Source organism: Ascaphus truei, chromosome 5, assembly GCF_040206685.1.
Source record: "Ascaphus truei isolate aAscTru1 chromosome 5, aAscTru1.hap1, whole genome shotgun sequence".
In the NCBI taxonomy this organism is placed as follows: domain Eukaryota; kingdom Metazoa; phylum Chordata; class Amphibia; order Anura; family Ascaphidae; genus Ascaphus; species Ascaphus truei.
In genome coordinates this window covers 116,899,649-116,915,257 of record NC_134487.1, presented here as the reverse complement: position 1 = coordinate 116,915,257, position 15,609 = coordinate 116,899,649, and the positions used below count along the sequence as shown (strand labels likewise).

The 15,609-nt window shown below is 40.0% G+C and overlaps 1 protein-coding gene across 4 annotated transcripts in view; it reads right to left on the bottom strand.

Moving 5' to 3' along the window:
• Positions 1-15,609, bottom strand: part of PPFIA2 (PPFI scaffold protein A2) — a 401,131-nt gene that overhangs the window by 272,344 nt on the left and 113,178 nt on the right. The gene's annotated exons all lie outside the window — the stretch shown is intronic.

The window sequence follows — 15,609 nt, the reverse complement described above, 5'->3', positions numbered from 1 at the left end:
GTTGCCTCAAAAAACAGGTCCAGCTCAACACCAGTCAAGTCGAACTGCCCTTAAGATTCCTCTAATGTCATGTTGTCTTCTGCTACCAATTTTTAATAGCCATTTATTATGAGCAGTGCAAAGACAAGTCCAATTTTGGAGCCATATGGGTTACATTTTACTTTTTTATTATTTATGTATAAAATGTTTTACCAGGAAGTAATACATTGAGAGTTACCTCTCGTTTTCAAGTACGTCCTGGGCACAGAGTTAATATGACAAACAATACATGGTTACAAATACAGTTACATAAATGAACAGGGTATACATTATATACAAGACATAGCATGCACAGTTAGAGATAATATATATTATAGGCGTATGTAACAGTTACAGACCAGATTAAAACATGAGACAGCTTTAGTTTGGAAAGAACTTAATTTTTTTGATATTTTCGGTTGTGCTCTGCCAATTCTTCCTTCTATTGAAAGAACTTAGACTGGTGGTGGCTGTGAGAGTCTCCAGTAGATTGTTCCAGTTTTGAGGTGCACGGTAAGAGATGGAGGAGCAGCCGGATACTTTGCTGAACCTTGGAACCATGAGCATGAGTTGTCTTTTAGAGTCAGATCTCAGATAAGTGCTGCATGTGGTAGGGGTGAGGAGCTTGTTCAGATAGGCAGGTAGCTTGCCCAGAAAGTATTTGAAGGCAGGACAGGAAAGATAAATTTTGCGCCTAGACCTACTCAAGTGATGACCAATCTAGTTCTTTGAGCATTTCACAGTGGTGTGTGTTGTAGTTGCATTGGAGGACAAAACGGCATATTGAATTGTAGAGGGTATCAAGTTTGCCAAGGTGGGTTTTGGGTGCCGAGCCGTAAACTGTGTCCCCACAGTCGATAATAGGCATTAGCATCTGCTGTGCGATACGCTTTCTGACCAGCAGACGTAGGGAGGATTTGTTCCTCTAAAGTACACCAAGTTTGGCATAGGTTTTGGATGTCTGGGTATCAATGTGCATCCCGAATATTAAATGGGAGTCAAACCATATGCCCAAGTATTTAAAACTAGTAACAGGAGTTAGGGTGGTGTTAGCGTTGGTTCTGATCTGGAGCTCAGTCATTGGAAACGTTAAAAATTTAGTCTTGGTCCCAAATACCATTGTTACAGTCTTGTCAGTGTTTAAAACCAGTTTGTTTTGGAAATTCCAATTTTCAAGTCTCAAAAAGTCAGATTGAAGTATGTGCTCCAGGTCGGAGAGGCTAGGGCTGTGTGCATATAAGATTGTGTCATCTGCATACATGTGTATTGAAGCTCCCTTTCAAGCTGTAGGAAGATAATTGATGAACACTGAGAAGAGTAGGGGCCCCAGAACAGAGCCTTGCGGGACACCACAGGTGATATCTAAGGGGTTGGAGCCTAACATAGACACATGTTCTGATCTACCTGATAGATAGGAATGAAACCAGTTTAAAGCATGCTTCCCTATGCAAGAGCACTGGAGTTTGTTAAGCAGGATAACATGATCAACAATATCAAAAGCCTTTGCAAAATCTAGGAATATTGCACCAGTGAGTTGTCCCCGTTCCATTCCACACTTTATCTCATTGCAAACTTTTAGGAGAATAGTTACTGTGGACTGTTTGGGGTGAAAGCCAGATAGGAATTTGCTAGGGAAATTTGTCTTGGTATAGAAATCGCTTAATTGGGAGTGAACACATTTTTCCATGACTTTGGATAGTATTGGGAGAAGAGAGATTGGCCTGTAGTTTGAGACAGTATTTTTATCCCCACGCTTGAAGATTCGGACAACTCTGGCAGTTTGCCAGGTCTTAGGGATATGGCCTGCAGACAGGATAGAGTTGACTATGGAAGCAAATGTTTGGCAATGGCTGGGGCACCAAGTCTTAGTAACTTAGATTGCAGTAAATCAGGTCCACATTTGCTACTTAGTTTTAGTTTGAGGAGCGCTCGTGTAATCTCCTCTTCGGATACTGGGACAAATTGAAAATTGTGAGCAGTGTCTAGAGAGGGTGGGGCTATAGGGGTACTCTCAGAATGAGGTTCATGTTTGCAGTTTGGATTGCATTTTGCTAATAAGTTAGTGCACACCCCACAAAGTAATCATTGAATGCATTTGCAATGTCAGTGGGATTTGTCAGAGTAGTATCCTCCATAGTGATATTAGTTGGTTGTTGATGGCTAGAAGGCTGGACTATATTGTTGATAACTTTTCAGAAGTTAGCTGGGTTTGATGTATTCTGGTGAAGAGTGTCAGAGTAATATGGTGTTATATATAAATAATTCCAATATAATTAGTGTTTGTGGTGTATTTTTCTACAGTATGTTGCCTTTAAAAGTAAAACTGCATTTTGATTTTTTTATTCCAACTCCTAAAACAAGGCAAGCCGGTTTTAAACCTACTGTTTACAAAGGACCGGTAAATTTAGGAAACCAGTAGAGACCAATTGAGAAATGATTTAATGAATTGGCCATGTAACTCTTTGTCTAGATAACAGATGTTTGAATTCAAATAACTGAACAGCAAACAGGCAAACATATAATGGATCATTGTGATGTGTAAGAATTCAATATGGTCTATCTGTAGTTGAATGTTTTAGACGTTGGTAATGTATCAAAGTGTTGACAATGTTAATCAGAAATAACGGTACTTTCCGGTTTTCCGGAGCCATATTCAAAAACCATAATCCAAAACGACGAATCCACTGTACACAATAACTTCACTGTTCACGAATCTACTGTACACAATAATAACTTCACTGAACTTCAAGTGTATTGCTGGGCCAAGGAATTGACGTCGATAAATTCGTGCGAGGATGAATTGGGCATGAATAAGAACACAACCGTCGACTGGAACAACCACATGCGAGAAGTGTGCGCTAACTACCTCATCCAACTCCCAAAAGAGAAGATTGGAGGGGAAGGATTAATTGTCGAAATTGACGAGAGCTTGTTCACTAAGAGTAAGAACAATGCCGGCCGAGTGTTTCCTCAGCAGTGGGTATTCGGAGGAATTTGTCGGGAGAACCGCAAGTGCTTCCTGGTCGAAGTGCAGCAACGTTAATGAGGTTCAATTTTGGAAAATATCGAAACGGGCTCTATCATTTACTCAGGTAGTTGGCGTGCCTACAAGACCGAGGAATTGGAAAAGGCCGGATTTGAGCATTTCAAAGTCAATCATTGGTACAACTTCATTGATCCGCACACTGGCGTCCACACACAGAGCGTCAAGCGAATGTGGGGATCGGCTAAATGGCGCAACAAACAACACAGAGGAACAGCACGTCATCATTTAGAGTCATATTTTGCCGAATTCTTTTGAAGGCAGCACGTGGGAGACGAGGACGTATTTGAGTCACTGTTGAAAGCACTGGAAACTTCTTTGGCCTTCGGAATATCAATTATAATTGTTATAAATAAATAAATAAGTTGTTTTTAATGATAAACAAATTATTTTGAATATGGCTCCGGATAACAGGAAAGTGCCCATAGTTTATTTACATTTCAATTTCAAATACATCTAAATCTGCAATCCACCCTACCTAGCCCCCTTTATTACAGGATGAGAAGCAGGGGTTCCCCAGGGCCGCAATACAATTTTCAGCTCCCGGCCCCCCCGGTTTCAGAGATGCATACCTGTAAAGGTACCGGCATTACTTCCTGGTTGCACTCTGGGTTTTAAATATCCATCAAATAGGAAATCACACAATATAACATTGCGGCCCGTGTGATGCAAACATTTATACTGCTATTTGTTTTCTCCTGGAACAGACTGAAACCCGGGTACCTTTACCTGTAATTATCTCGAGATCTGGGGATCCTCAGATCGCGATGCGGCTTCGGTATAAAAAAAGGAGGGGTTAAAAAGTAAACAAGCAGCCAGAATTGCTGCTTTAATATCCTATCACTTGTTGGCACCAGAGCCCAAAGAAAACCCAATCCAGATCATGTCAAGGGAACTAAGGGCCTCATGCAGAGAGCATAGAATTTTAAAATTGGCGAATTTCATAAAAAGTAGCTTTTTTGGAGAGTTTTATTCTCCATATGCAGAAAAGTGCGAATTCTGCTATGTTTAACATGGATGCGTGTGGCGAGTTTAAATTGGCGAGATGCGCGCTTCAGAAACGTGTAAAAACAAATTCGCGCCTTTTTTTTCCCCTTTACTATAGGCGGCGAGCGCCATCTTGCCATCTTTTCCTGGCGCGGCAAAAATGCGAGAATCGCGCCATTTTTTGGCGCGAACAGCCGCTACTTGCCGTTCGCACCTCTCTGCATTCGGAGAGTTTTAAAAATGGCGAGATGGAGGTTCTCGTCAGCCGCGAGGCGAATTTTATTAATTGAAAAAACAAAATGGCGCGTTTTTCGGAACTCGCCATTTTCTGCCGGTTTCTGCGCGAAATTGTACAAAAAATGGCGAATTTCGAAATAACGATGCTCTCTGCATAAGGCCCTAATTCAAGAGAAACATGCCACCTACTGTACACAGTTCTAGCCTTGGGGAGTTTACACACGCTCTATAAAGCAAGCTTGGTCTCATTCAGAAAAGCAGCTATACTGTAGCTTTCACTGTCTCCTGCAGGAAGCAAGTACAATAACTGCCACAGATATCCTCCTACCAAGCAACCAGTGGCTGTGGCACCTAACATAAAACACTTGCCACATTTTCTTGCATTTCATACACCTGCAAGGATAACATACAGTAGCTAAACTGCAAATGACCTTGTTTTGTTTTACTTGGTTGCGCCATATACTGTATTGTCTTTCTGTGCTGTGTCTTACAGAGTAGCACTGCTTAGTAAATAGTACTCTACATTATGTCTCTTGTCCCCTACAATATCTGAGGCTAAAGTGAAGACTGCATACAAGAAAAGACAAAAATTCCCAATGCTACATCCAATATACAAAAAAAATATATAGTTAAATACTTAACTGTTTGTCTTCTCATAAGTAAGGGTCATTTAGTTCAACTCTTTAGCTAAAGCGTTATAAACCTGCAGCCACATCACAGCATGACCAGTATGCAGGTCCTAACACTAACTGTGAAAATTCTCATTTACCTCTGTAACAGTGGGAGAAATGTCTCAACAGACCATTATTTCACAGGTGCATGAAAAACCTGCTACTTAAAAAGTGGGGAGGAGTGAGCTTAAACCCAGGGAGGAGGGGTCACTAACCTCTAAAGAACTGTTGCCAAATGACGACTGCAGACTTCAAAAGTTAGTTATACCTGTGGGTTGCATACCCCTTCACTCTCACTATATGGGACATTTATTGTACTATTCTTTATTGGTGCCTGTGGCATTAAGTACTAGTCCCTTAAACCCTATTAGGGTAACTTTATTGTGTTATACAGATTATTGGGAGCTTCTCAACTGCAGATGTTATGAATACACTAAGAACTTGTCTTTCTGATGCACTAGCGTTCTACACATCTAATTATAGATTAAATATTGCCAAAATCTGAAGCATCTTCTTCATATGTGAAATGCACATTTCTTACATAACATGAATACTGTCTTTTTAGAAGCAATCAGATCAGTACAACACTACATTTGAAAAATATTTTCCAAATAAATGTATTAAAAAGCAGACATACTATTTTCCAGTGTATATGTTGCAATAAACTTAAATGAATAAAAATAAAACTACTTTACCCATTTCAAAAAAAAACAATTGAATTATTATTTACAATGATCAAATCTATATACTGTAAATCCACTTACAGATATCCGGTACCAAAAAAATGCTTTGAAAGATTCTGCCAATGGACCTGGTGCAAAGCTTGGTTTTCTGTGCGCTTAACCACATTTTCTGTGCTTTGCTGTATACCGTATTTGTGGCCTTCAGTGGTAGGTCTCCTGAGTTTAAATTCCTTTCCCAAAAGCTGAACAAAATACTGTAGTCAAAACTGTTGCTGAAGTAAATTGACCATGTCTACTGAAAACTTGCTTTACTGCAGGAAAGAACACAAAGACCGTAGGAGCTATTCTAGTACCTACGAAAACTGCATAGCAGCACAGAAAGAGTCAATTTACACACAGATTTGAATCTCACATATCAAAACTGTATGATAAGGGGTTTTGATTAAGCGATATATGTGAAATATGGGGTATAGAGTGACATGGGGAGCAAGTAAAAAAATGTTACACATCTTATCTCTGGACTGCTTTGACCAACTGGGGCCCACCTCACCTCTTCCCTGCCTCTTTTCTTAAAGCAGCAACATGTGAAAAATCCTATATGTTTTTTTTTTTAAAAGAAATCAGTTCTGTGGTATTAGATAATAATGTCTGTATTTTTATTAAAAAAATGTAACTCTTGCCATTTTTAATAATTTTTTAATGTACTGTTTAGAAAGTCATATCACTTCCTCTTTTGAAAAAGGCTCTGACACACACCTTTTTGAGCTCTGCACTTCCACAACAAAGTATCACAAACATACATATTGCTGTGTTCCAAACAGTAGACTGTTATATTATATTATTAAGCTGTAACAATAATGTGTTAACCTTTATATTATTAAGCTGTAACAATAATGTGTTAACCTTAATAAAATAATGTTACATATCAGCTGCAGCATAAGAGTCCGAAGGCGTCCATTATGTTAGACACACAATCAGAATTTTTTCAGATTTGTAGGTTTAGGTAAGAATGTAGAATTATACATTAAGTATTCGCCTGCTCAGCGCAAATCGGCGCAGTGATTAGATGATGGTTTTCGCTCCTCTCCTCCTTGCAATCAGCTGGGACATTTAAAACCCGGCATTATTCACTGCACATACACAGGGACCCTCGCGGAGAGTGCAGGAGATGAGCAGTACAACAAAAAGGATTTGTATTGCCATTCTTTTTCTCACAGATTTATTGCAGTTCACTATGATTTTCTGTGTAGTATCTATATGTGCAGTATATTGCTCCATTAGAAGACAGTATCTTCATAAGCTAACATAGTATTAATGTTACTAAAAAAAAAACTTACTTTGAAACAGGGCAGCTAGAAATGTTATCTGTGGGCGAAGCCTAACCCTCCCCCCTGTGCAGTATGCAATTTATGACTTAAGGTGTTAGATGGTCCCTGACTGCTTGTGATGTAGTGTGTGTGTGTGTATGAATGTGAATGTGTGTATGTGTGTAAATCTTAATTTATAAAGCGCCCACTGTGTATACAGCGCTTTACAAAAGGTGTGTGTGTGGAGGGGAGTGTATAACAATGGTGTGGGAAGGTGTTGAAATGTAAGAAGGTGTTGCATTTCTGTTCATGTGTGGCTACCTATTGGTATATAGGTATAGAATTACATTGTACATGTGTATGTGTATGTGTAAGAGACAGCTGTGTGTACATTCATATAGCGCAATGTTATAGACATGGGCCTAAGCACTCGTGTCAGGGTAGTGGCTCATGAAGCTGCGGTGTCTGTTTAGGCCATCGGAAGTGTCCCAAACAGTTTAATACATTTGTATTCATGCAACCATCTCTCTTTCGGTGTTCTGTGATTGCCTTTGAGTATGGTCACCTTCAGATCGTTCATCTTGCGGCCAGAGTCAGAAAAATGTTCGCCGACTGGACTGTTTCTTGTTCCGCGTGTGATGCTGTGGCGATATGAACTAACTCGTTTTTTTTTACATTTGAAAACAGCTTTTCAACAAAATGTTATTTGACATTTCTTGTAGAGGTATGAATAATTTTGAGAAAAAATTGGTTTTCAAAATCCCTTGTGCAGGTTAGAGGTGCTTACACAGCAAAACACAGAGCCTATCTTATCCACAATTACTGCTATTATGCAAGGCCATGCAAATGACTACCTGCATATAAGTACAATACTGTATGCCTGCAAGTAAATGTCACACCACAACACTGCAAATATCTGGGGTATATGTCAAATTGTTTTAACCAGAAGGTTTGCAAAGGACAAAAGAACTAGTCATTTTAGATGCACTGTTTGTATGTTTGTCAGTTAAAAATAAAAGCTCTTAAAGGAGCAATCCATGCAGGAGAAATTGTTTGTGAAGTTTTAATTTTTTTGAACCCCATTAATTTAAGCTCATGGACCCACTGCTTCGGGAGATACTCACTGTACCTCCGAAGTAGGTGCTTGTAGCTGCTCCGACTCAGCAAGCAGGGCTTTAAAGTTTAAAGCTCCAGCGTCACGTGGACTAAAAGGAAGCCGCACCGATGACATCATGAATTCCTACTTATCCTCAGGGAAGGAAATCTTTGAAGAGCGGACATATTGTGAACCCCGGTAACCGAGTAGAGCGGCTACTGGCACTTAATTTGGAGAAAAGTATCTCTGGAAGCAGGGGGTCCCCAGAGCTGAAATTAATAGGATTCAGCCCCTGCTTAAATTATATATATATTATATATATATAATATACACAGGCGGCACACTTTATTTGAGTGTGGCTCATTCCGCAAGCCGGGATATGTCCCGGCTTGCGAGCAGCACTCCCTCGGCGTGCCGCGCATCACCGATGCGCGGTCACGCGTCATCGGGTGCCTGTGCCGCCTGTACGCGTGCCCAGGGCTCCCCGAGGGAGCCCTGGTGTCGCGCGGATGTGAGGACGGCGGCGGGACGTTCCGGGGGACCCGGCGGACCCGGTAAGGAGAGGGGGAAGCCCCGATCGGCGGGTCTCTCCTCCGAGGCTTCGGCGCGCGCCCGGGACATCCCGGCGCGCGCCAGGTTACTGTCGCGGCCGAGACCGGGCAAATGCTCAAATAAACTCGGCCGCGACAGTATATATATATATCAAAACAAACAGAGATAGAAGTAGCGCCTCTAAATATCCTATTAATATATATTCGTAGAAGAACTAGTAGCCAATCATGAATGTGCTTAGCGGGGCGGCTAGATATAGACTAATACACTATGATATAGACTATAAAATAATACAATATTAGTGAAATCTTCTGACAATGCAACCCTGTAAACAAAATGTGAAAAAATCAAAAAAATGAATTTAATGAATAAAAAATGTAGAAAAAATTGTCAAAAAATAAAAATAAAAAACCTTTAGTACATAAAGTCCTGTTCCAATGGCACAAACTCCAGTTTCTTGCAGCCCGTTTCGAAGGGATCACCAGTCCCTACAGATATCTAAAAAAAGGAAAAAGAAAGAAACAGGCGCACACCTAGTGCATTACCATAATAAAAAATGTATTAAAGGAACATAAAATCTATAAAAATGCCCACTCACAAAGGTACAGCAATAATAAGCGTATATGAGATAGGCTCTCATGTGCCAGCAGCTCCAGCAAACAGCGTCCAGCTTAGATCAGTGGCGTCGGCACGTGGACCTCCTCCATACAGCAGGAACCGGAAACAGAATCCCTCGCCTTTGGTGTTCAGCGTGTATAGGGAAAACGGGTCCCACCAGGAAACAAGGTTTAGAGAGTCCTCAATTCAGCTGAGCAATGGCTGCAACAAGCGCACACGGGAACCCAAAACTCTCTGTGCAGGTATCAGCAGTGTTCTTGAGCAAATGGCGGCCGCAATCTAGCCACGCCCTACGCGTTTCGTCATCAATGAGTGGGCATTTTATAGATTTTATGTTCCTTTAATACATTTTTTATTATGGTAATGCACTAGGTGTGCGCCTGTTTCTTTCTTTTTCCTTTTTATATATATATATATATACATATACATATATATATATATATATATAACAATCCGCTGGCTTGGTTTGCCGCCTTAAAGCAGAATATTGTCCTTAATTCTGCAGATCAGCCTTTAGGGTGTTTTTTTTCTTGTGCTTCTACACCCATACTTCTACTTAATCAGTTCTTCAGTTTTTAGGCGTTGGGTTACTATTTGGTAATATGGTAGTACAGTAAGCACCTGAATATCTAACATTGCCTGAGTGTATCTCAACTACTGAACGCAGTTTATATTGCAATTCAAATATTACTTCCTAAGTGATTACAAGTTCAGTGATTTATTTATTTCCAAAAAAGTATGCAAAAAACTCATGAACGTGCTATTTTTTTTTTCAGTTGATGAAGGATATATGGTTTTTTGTTGTTGATGATTTTACATTTTTGACTATATAATTATTGTTGAAAAAAAAGATCACTTGAGAGCACATTCACATGTTTTAGACGGGTCTGAAACCCTGCCTTTCACCATTATCACCTAGTATACATTGCTTCCACTGCAGCAAGGGTTTCTGAGAAATGACATGCAAATAAGCACACCGTGTCACCTTTTGCCAGTAATCCATTTTTACATGGAACCCTTATAAGCTAATGCTCGCTGTTAACACAGCTTTTAAGCGCAGCATGGGAATCAGATGCAAAGCCAGAGAAACCACTCACAGACATGTTTCAACCTTTATGGGTCTCATCAGTGTGAGGTTATGTTGTACTGTCTTTGCAATTTTCAAGTCAGTAGGATTTACCATACACGTTTTAAGTTACAGTATGGTGGGTGAAGTGATCTTTTTATTTGTTATATGCTATACTAAGGCTGTCTCACATTTTAATCTGGTCTGTAACTGTTACATACGCCTATAATATATATTATCTCTAACTGTGCATGCAATGTCTTATATATAATGTATACCCTGCTCATTTATGTAACCATGTATATGTAACCATGTATTTGTCATTTTAACTCTATGCCCAGGACATACTTGAAAACGAGAGGTAACTCTCAATGTATTACTTCCTGGTAAAACATTTAATAAATAAATAAATAAATAAATACGGTGGAGGTTTTTTGTTACCTTTTTCACCCACCATAACTTAAAATGGTTATTGTTGAATGAATAGTGTTTAGTTATTGGGCTGTTCAGCATTAGTCATGTAAAGATAAACAAACTTGACCTTTGCCTTATGTTTTGATTAATTGATTGATTGAACAACTAAAATTAACTTGCAGGAATTTAGTGTTATGTGGGATAACTATTTATGTGCATGGACATTTCCATTGAACATAACCTATGTACATTCCAGGGATGCAAGTCTGGTACTTAAAAGGTTACCATTACTAAAGAAGTTTACAGACATGTCTGCACTTGTAACACAAGCAAGGTGATTTGTGTAGAAGTTGAAAAAGTGATAACCGCACACAACCAATGATAAGGAGGAAGTCCCCCCCCACCCCCATTCTCAGAGTCAAAAGTTGATACACAGAAAATAGAAAAGCAGCCAGCCGTCTTCAGTGCTGCGACCGCTCTGATCGCTGCATCGAAGGATTAACACGGTGGGGGTTTCCCATTCAGAAGCACGGACTCCTTGTAGCATGATTGTGGCAGACACTGTCCCAAGCACCACAGAGCTGTTGGCCTGCGGTGCTGGAAACAGTAAGTGTTATTGCATCTGTAGGTTAAAGACAATGCGACCATGTATAGCGAAAGCTGAAGACAGAAGAAAGGTAGTGTTTGCTTGTGTTTCTGACCTATTATAAATATATGTTTATGGGCGTTTGTTTGTTTGCGTTAGATGATATCAGGAAGGACTATTCTACTGCTCATATTGGTCTAATCTGATTTACTACCGGTTATTGTTACCATTGAATAAAACAACTATTCTTACATACAAACGTCTGAGGCTGATTGAAAAGGTTTGTTACATATTTTTCAACAGATTAGGTATTAAAAAGCTGAACTGATTGTGTTCTGACCTGCAGTTCATTAACAGTTCTATGACACCTCATGGTTTTAACAGCTTATTAGGCTTTTATCATCAGGGCACACCAACATTTTACCTAATCTCTACTGAATTAGAGGAATAATAATTATATAAAATATTGTATGTTTCTAAACAGATTTATAATTATATCAATTTTAGTGGCGGTTAAATTGCTAATGCACCATGCTCTTGGTCAGTTTCGGGTGCATAAAAAGACCTTAGACATTTCCAAAGACTACATTCACCTTTCTATTATAAGCTACGGAGAAGTCAATTACGCCTACTCACTGCATGCCACTTTATATCTGTAATTAACAGTCTTTGGTGGACATGCATGAAGTGTCACAAACTGCTTCAAAAACAGGTGCAAATGACACCATTTTGACTCTGACACCAAGTGATGCAATGAGAATGTAGTATCCAAGTAAAGAAAGTGTGAAGAAAAGTTTATTTTGGTGCACTGCTCCATTTTCTGGTTGTGTTTGTGTCAAACATAAGTAATAGTTTCCTACGTAACACACGATTGGCCAGAAGAGTTTATATACCTCGAATTTAATAGTTTTTTTTTCTTTTTTGACACAATACAAGATAAAAATGTGACACACAGAGATGAAGAGTTTGATAAATCTTATAATCTCTGCGTCATGTACAGATGTAGAACCCGATATTTTAAGCTCAGGCACAGTTCATGTTGATTAATCGTGTTTCCACGATGGTACATCGCACCAGACCTTTCCGCTGGGTTTGAAAGTGATTTTTTCTGCTTTCTTTTTCTGCTTTCTTTTTAAGTCCCACAATAGTTATGCAATTTATGTTAATTCTTGTGTGACTACAGGAGAATAATATCTTAAGGAGTTAGCATAGCAGCTACACTTAGGCTACACTAACTCCTTAAGATATTATTTTCAACAGGGACTGCGTAAGCAGTCACGGCTATGCAAATTGCGTATGGCGTCCCAATTCCTGAATGGTACTGTAGTTACACAAGAATGTACGTAAAATTGTGTAAATAAACAATACAGACCCATGAATGTGGGACAAAACCATGCCAGGACCCAAGATGCAAAACCTGCGCAATGCTCTACACAGCGGACACAATACAAATACCACACAAGAATCGGGAATACAAAATCAGAGGAGGGTTCACCTGTTCCTCCAGCAATGTCGTGTACCTCATCATGTGCATGAAATGCCCAGGGGGCTGCTACTACATAGGTGAGACAGGACAGGGGCTAAACAAGAGAATGAACCTGCATCGCCACAGCATCACACGCGAAACAAGAGACAGTCCTGTTGGCGAACATTTCTCTGACTCTGGCCATAAAATGAACGATCTGAGGGTTGCCATACTCAAAGGTAATCTTAAAACCCCGAAAGAGAGACGGTTGCATGAATACAAATTTATGCAACTGTTCGGGACACTTAGCAGTGGCCTAAACAGAGATCGAAATTTTATGAGTCATTACTGACACTAGCGAACTCTCTTCCCATGAGCGCTAAAGGCCATGTCTGTACATACTGTGCTATATGTATGCACACACAGCTGTCTCTCACACATACTAATACTCCTTATTTCTCCATCCATATACACCAATAGGGACCACATAGTATCCACACACACTTTTAGTTGTGCTACAAACTCTCACATTTCCACACCCACCCACACCATTTATATCCCTCTCACTCCACACACACCTTGTGTAGAGCACTGTTTATACTGTGGGCTCTCCATTCATTTTTATTCACACTGATACACATACACACTCTTTCTTCACTTGCTTTCAGTTACCCTTTGACACCTCTAGCCATAAAACACATCCACACCGGGGGAAGGACAAGCACAGATAACATTCCAAGAGACACTGTTTTCAAGTTATCCTTGCTTCATTCATTGTAACATCGCCGGAAGAACAGATCAGTGTATCTTGAAATCTCGCACAAATAAAAGCATTTCGTTAGCCACAGAACGGTATCATCTATTTATTATATATATATATATATATATATATATATATATATATATATATATATATATATATATATATATACATACATACACCACAATTATTAAGGTTATGGTGGGTAAAAAAGTGACAAAAACCCTCCACAGTAAAGCATAAAGCAACTGTAAATATTACTGTATTTTCATTTGCATGTCTTAGACAGGTCTGCAACCCTGTCTTTCCCCATTATCGCCCAGCATACAGCGCTTCCACTGCAGCAAGGGATTCTGGGAAATGACATGCAAATGAGCACTCAGTGCCACCTTTTGTCTCAAGCTCGTATTACACAAGCAAATCCTCAAGCCAATGCATGCTGTTATAAACACAGCTTTTAGACAGAGGCTGGCATGAGATGCAAAGCCAATAGTGGGTTTAACACACAGCACACTGCATAAACTCATAGCACACTCACAGCACACTGCATACATTCACAGCACACTGCATACACTCACAGCACACTGCATATACTCACAGCACACACACACACTGGCACACTGACACACACACACAGTCTCATACAGTCAAATACACACACACACACACACACACACACACACACAGAGACACACTGTCTCTTTAAGGGAGCTTGCTCTCGCAAGACGGAAGCAGAAGCAGGAAGCAGAGACAGGGAGAAGAGCTGCCAGATGCCGGGTAAGTGCTGTGTGCTGTTGTCGCTGCCCCACCGGGTCTGGGAACGCTGGGAGAGTTCTCCGTTTTCCCCCTCCGGCGGACAGAGTATCACCACAAAAAAAAAAAATTAAAAAAAAAATAATTTGTTTTCGGCAGCCATTTTTGTTCCACGACCCCGTTTATAACGCGGTGGTCACGGGTGGCCCCCAAGGACCGTGCTATAACTGGGTTAAGCTGTACTTTTATTTCTTGAATTGGGGTGTTTAGGTGCTTGTGCATATCTCTTATTATTGTGTGTTTTTGGCCTTCATGCTTATTAGGGTGAAAAAAAAAAAAAGAAGGAGAAGGTTCCAGGGCACTGCGGATTTCAAAAGAATTTATTGAACAGGCACAACGTTTCAACCACCAAGAGTGGTCTTTCTCAAGTGAAGATATCATGTGCATATCTCTTATTATGGTGTATTTTTGGCCTTCATGCTTTTTTATTAGGGTGGCCAGTGACTGCTATAATGGCTTATCATGCCCATATTATATGGGTATGATGTACCACTATGCCAATCAATGGGTAGAGGGTGGGTATAGTGGTCCCGGGGTGGGTGGTTAGGCCTCCCGGTGGGTAGCGGGGGAGGGTGGGTTAAACCCTTAATTACTATAGCAGTTATTAACCACTACGGTGATTACGGGGTTAGGGGCCATTAGATTGTATTTTTTCATGTATTCTTGCTGGCATCAGAGGACCTGGAGTATGCCGACGATGTTGCCCATCATGATGGCAGGGGTAAGTAGAAAGGTTTATTTACTTTATTTATCCTGGTTGGCTAATGTTTTATTTTATAATGAGCAAATTAGCTATTATCAATATCTGGATAATAGTAATTTTGCCCATTACTGTACTGTATGTATTGGGGAGGGTGTATTTATTTGAATGTATGCATATTTTTATTTATTTTTAGGCACAGAATTGGTACCGCAGGCCAGCTGGGAGCATTTTTTATAGTACAAATCAGTTATCACTGCTTTGTGAATAGCGCTTACTGGCAAAAAATGGCGGGTTTGCTATTTTTTGGCCTATCGTGCAATTTTTTTTTCACTGACTGTTTATTGGTGATAAAAAGCCAGTATAGCGCGATACTGCGCTGTTATCACTGCTTTGTGAATCGCACAGCAGGCAGTATCGCGCTATAAAGGCATTTATCGCACTTAAAACTACTTATCACTGCTTTGTGAATCCGCCCCTAAATCACTGACAATTTATAACCTTATTCCCTTTAAAGTCTCGGTTTCACTGCTTCATCGGTCAAAAAACATGATGGGAAGGATAAGAGGGCAAATATTAGGAGGGAAAGGTGC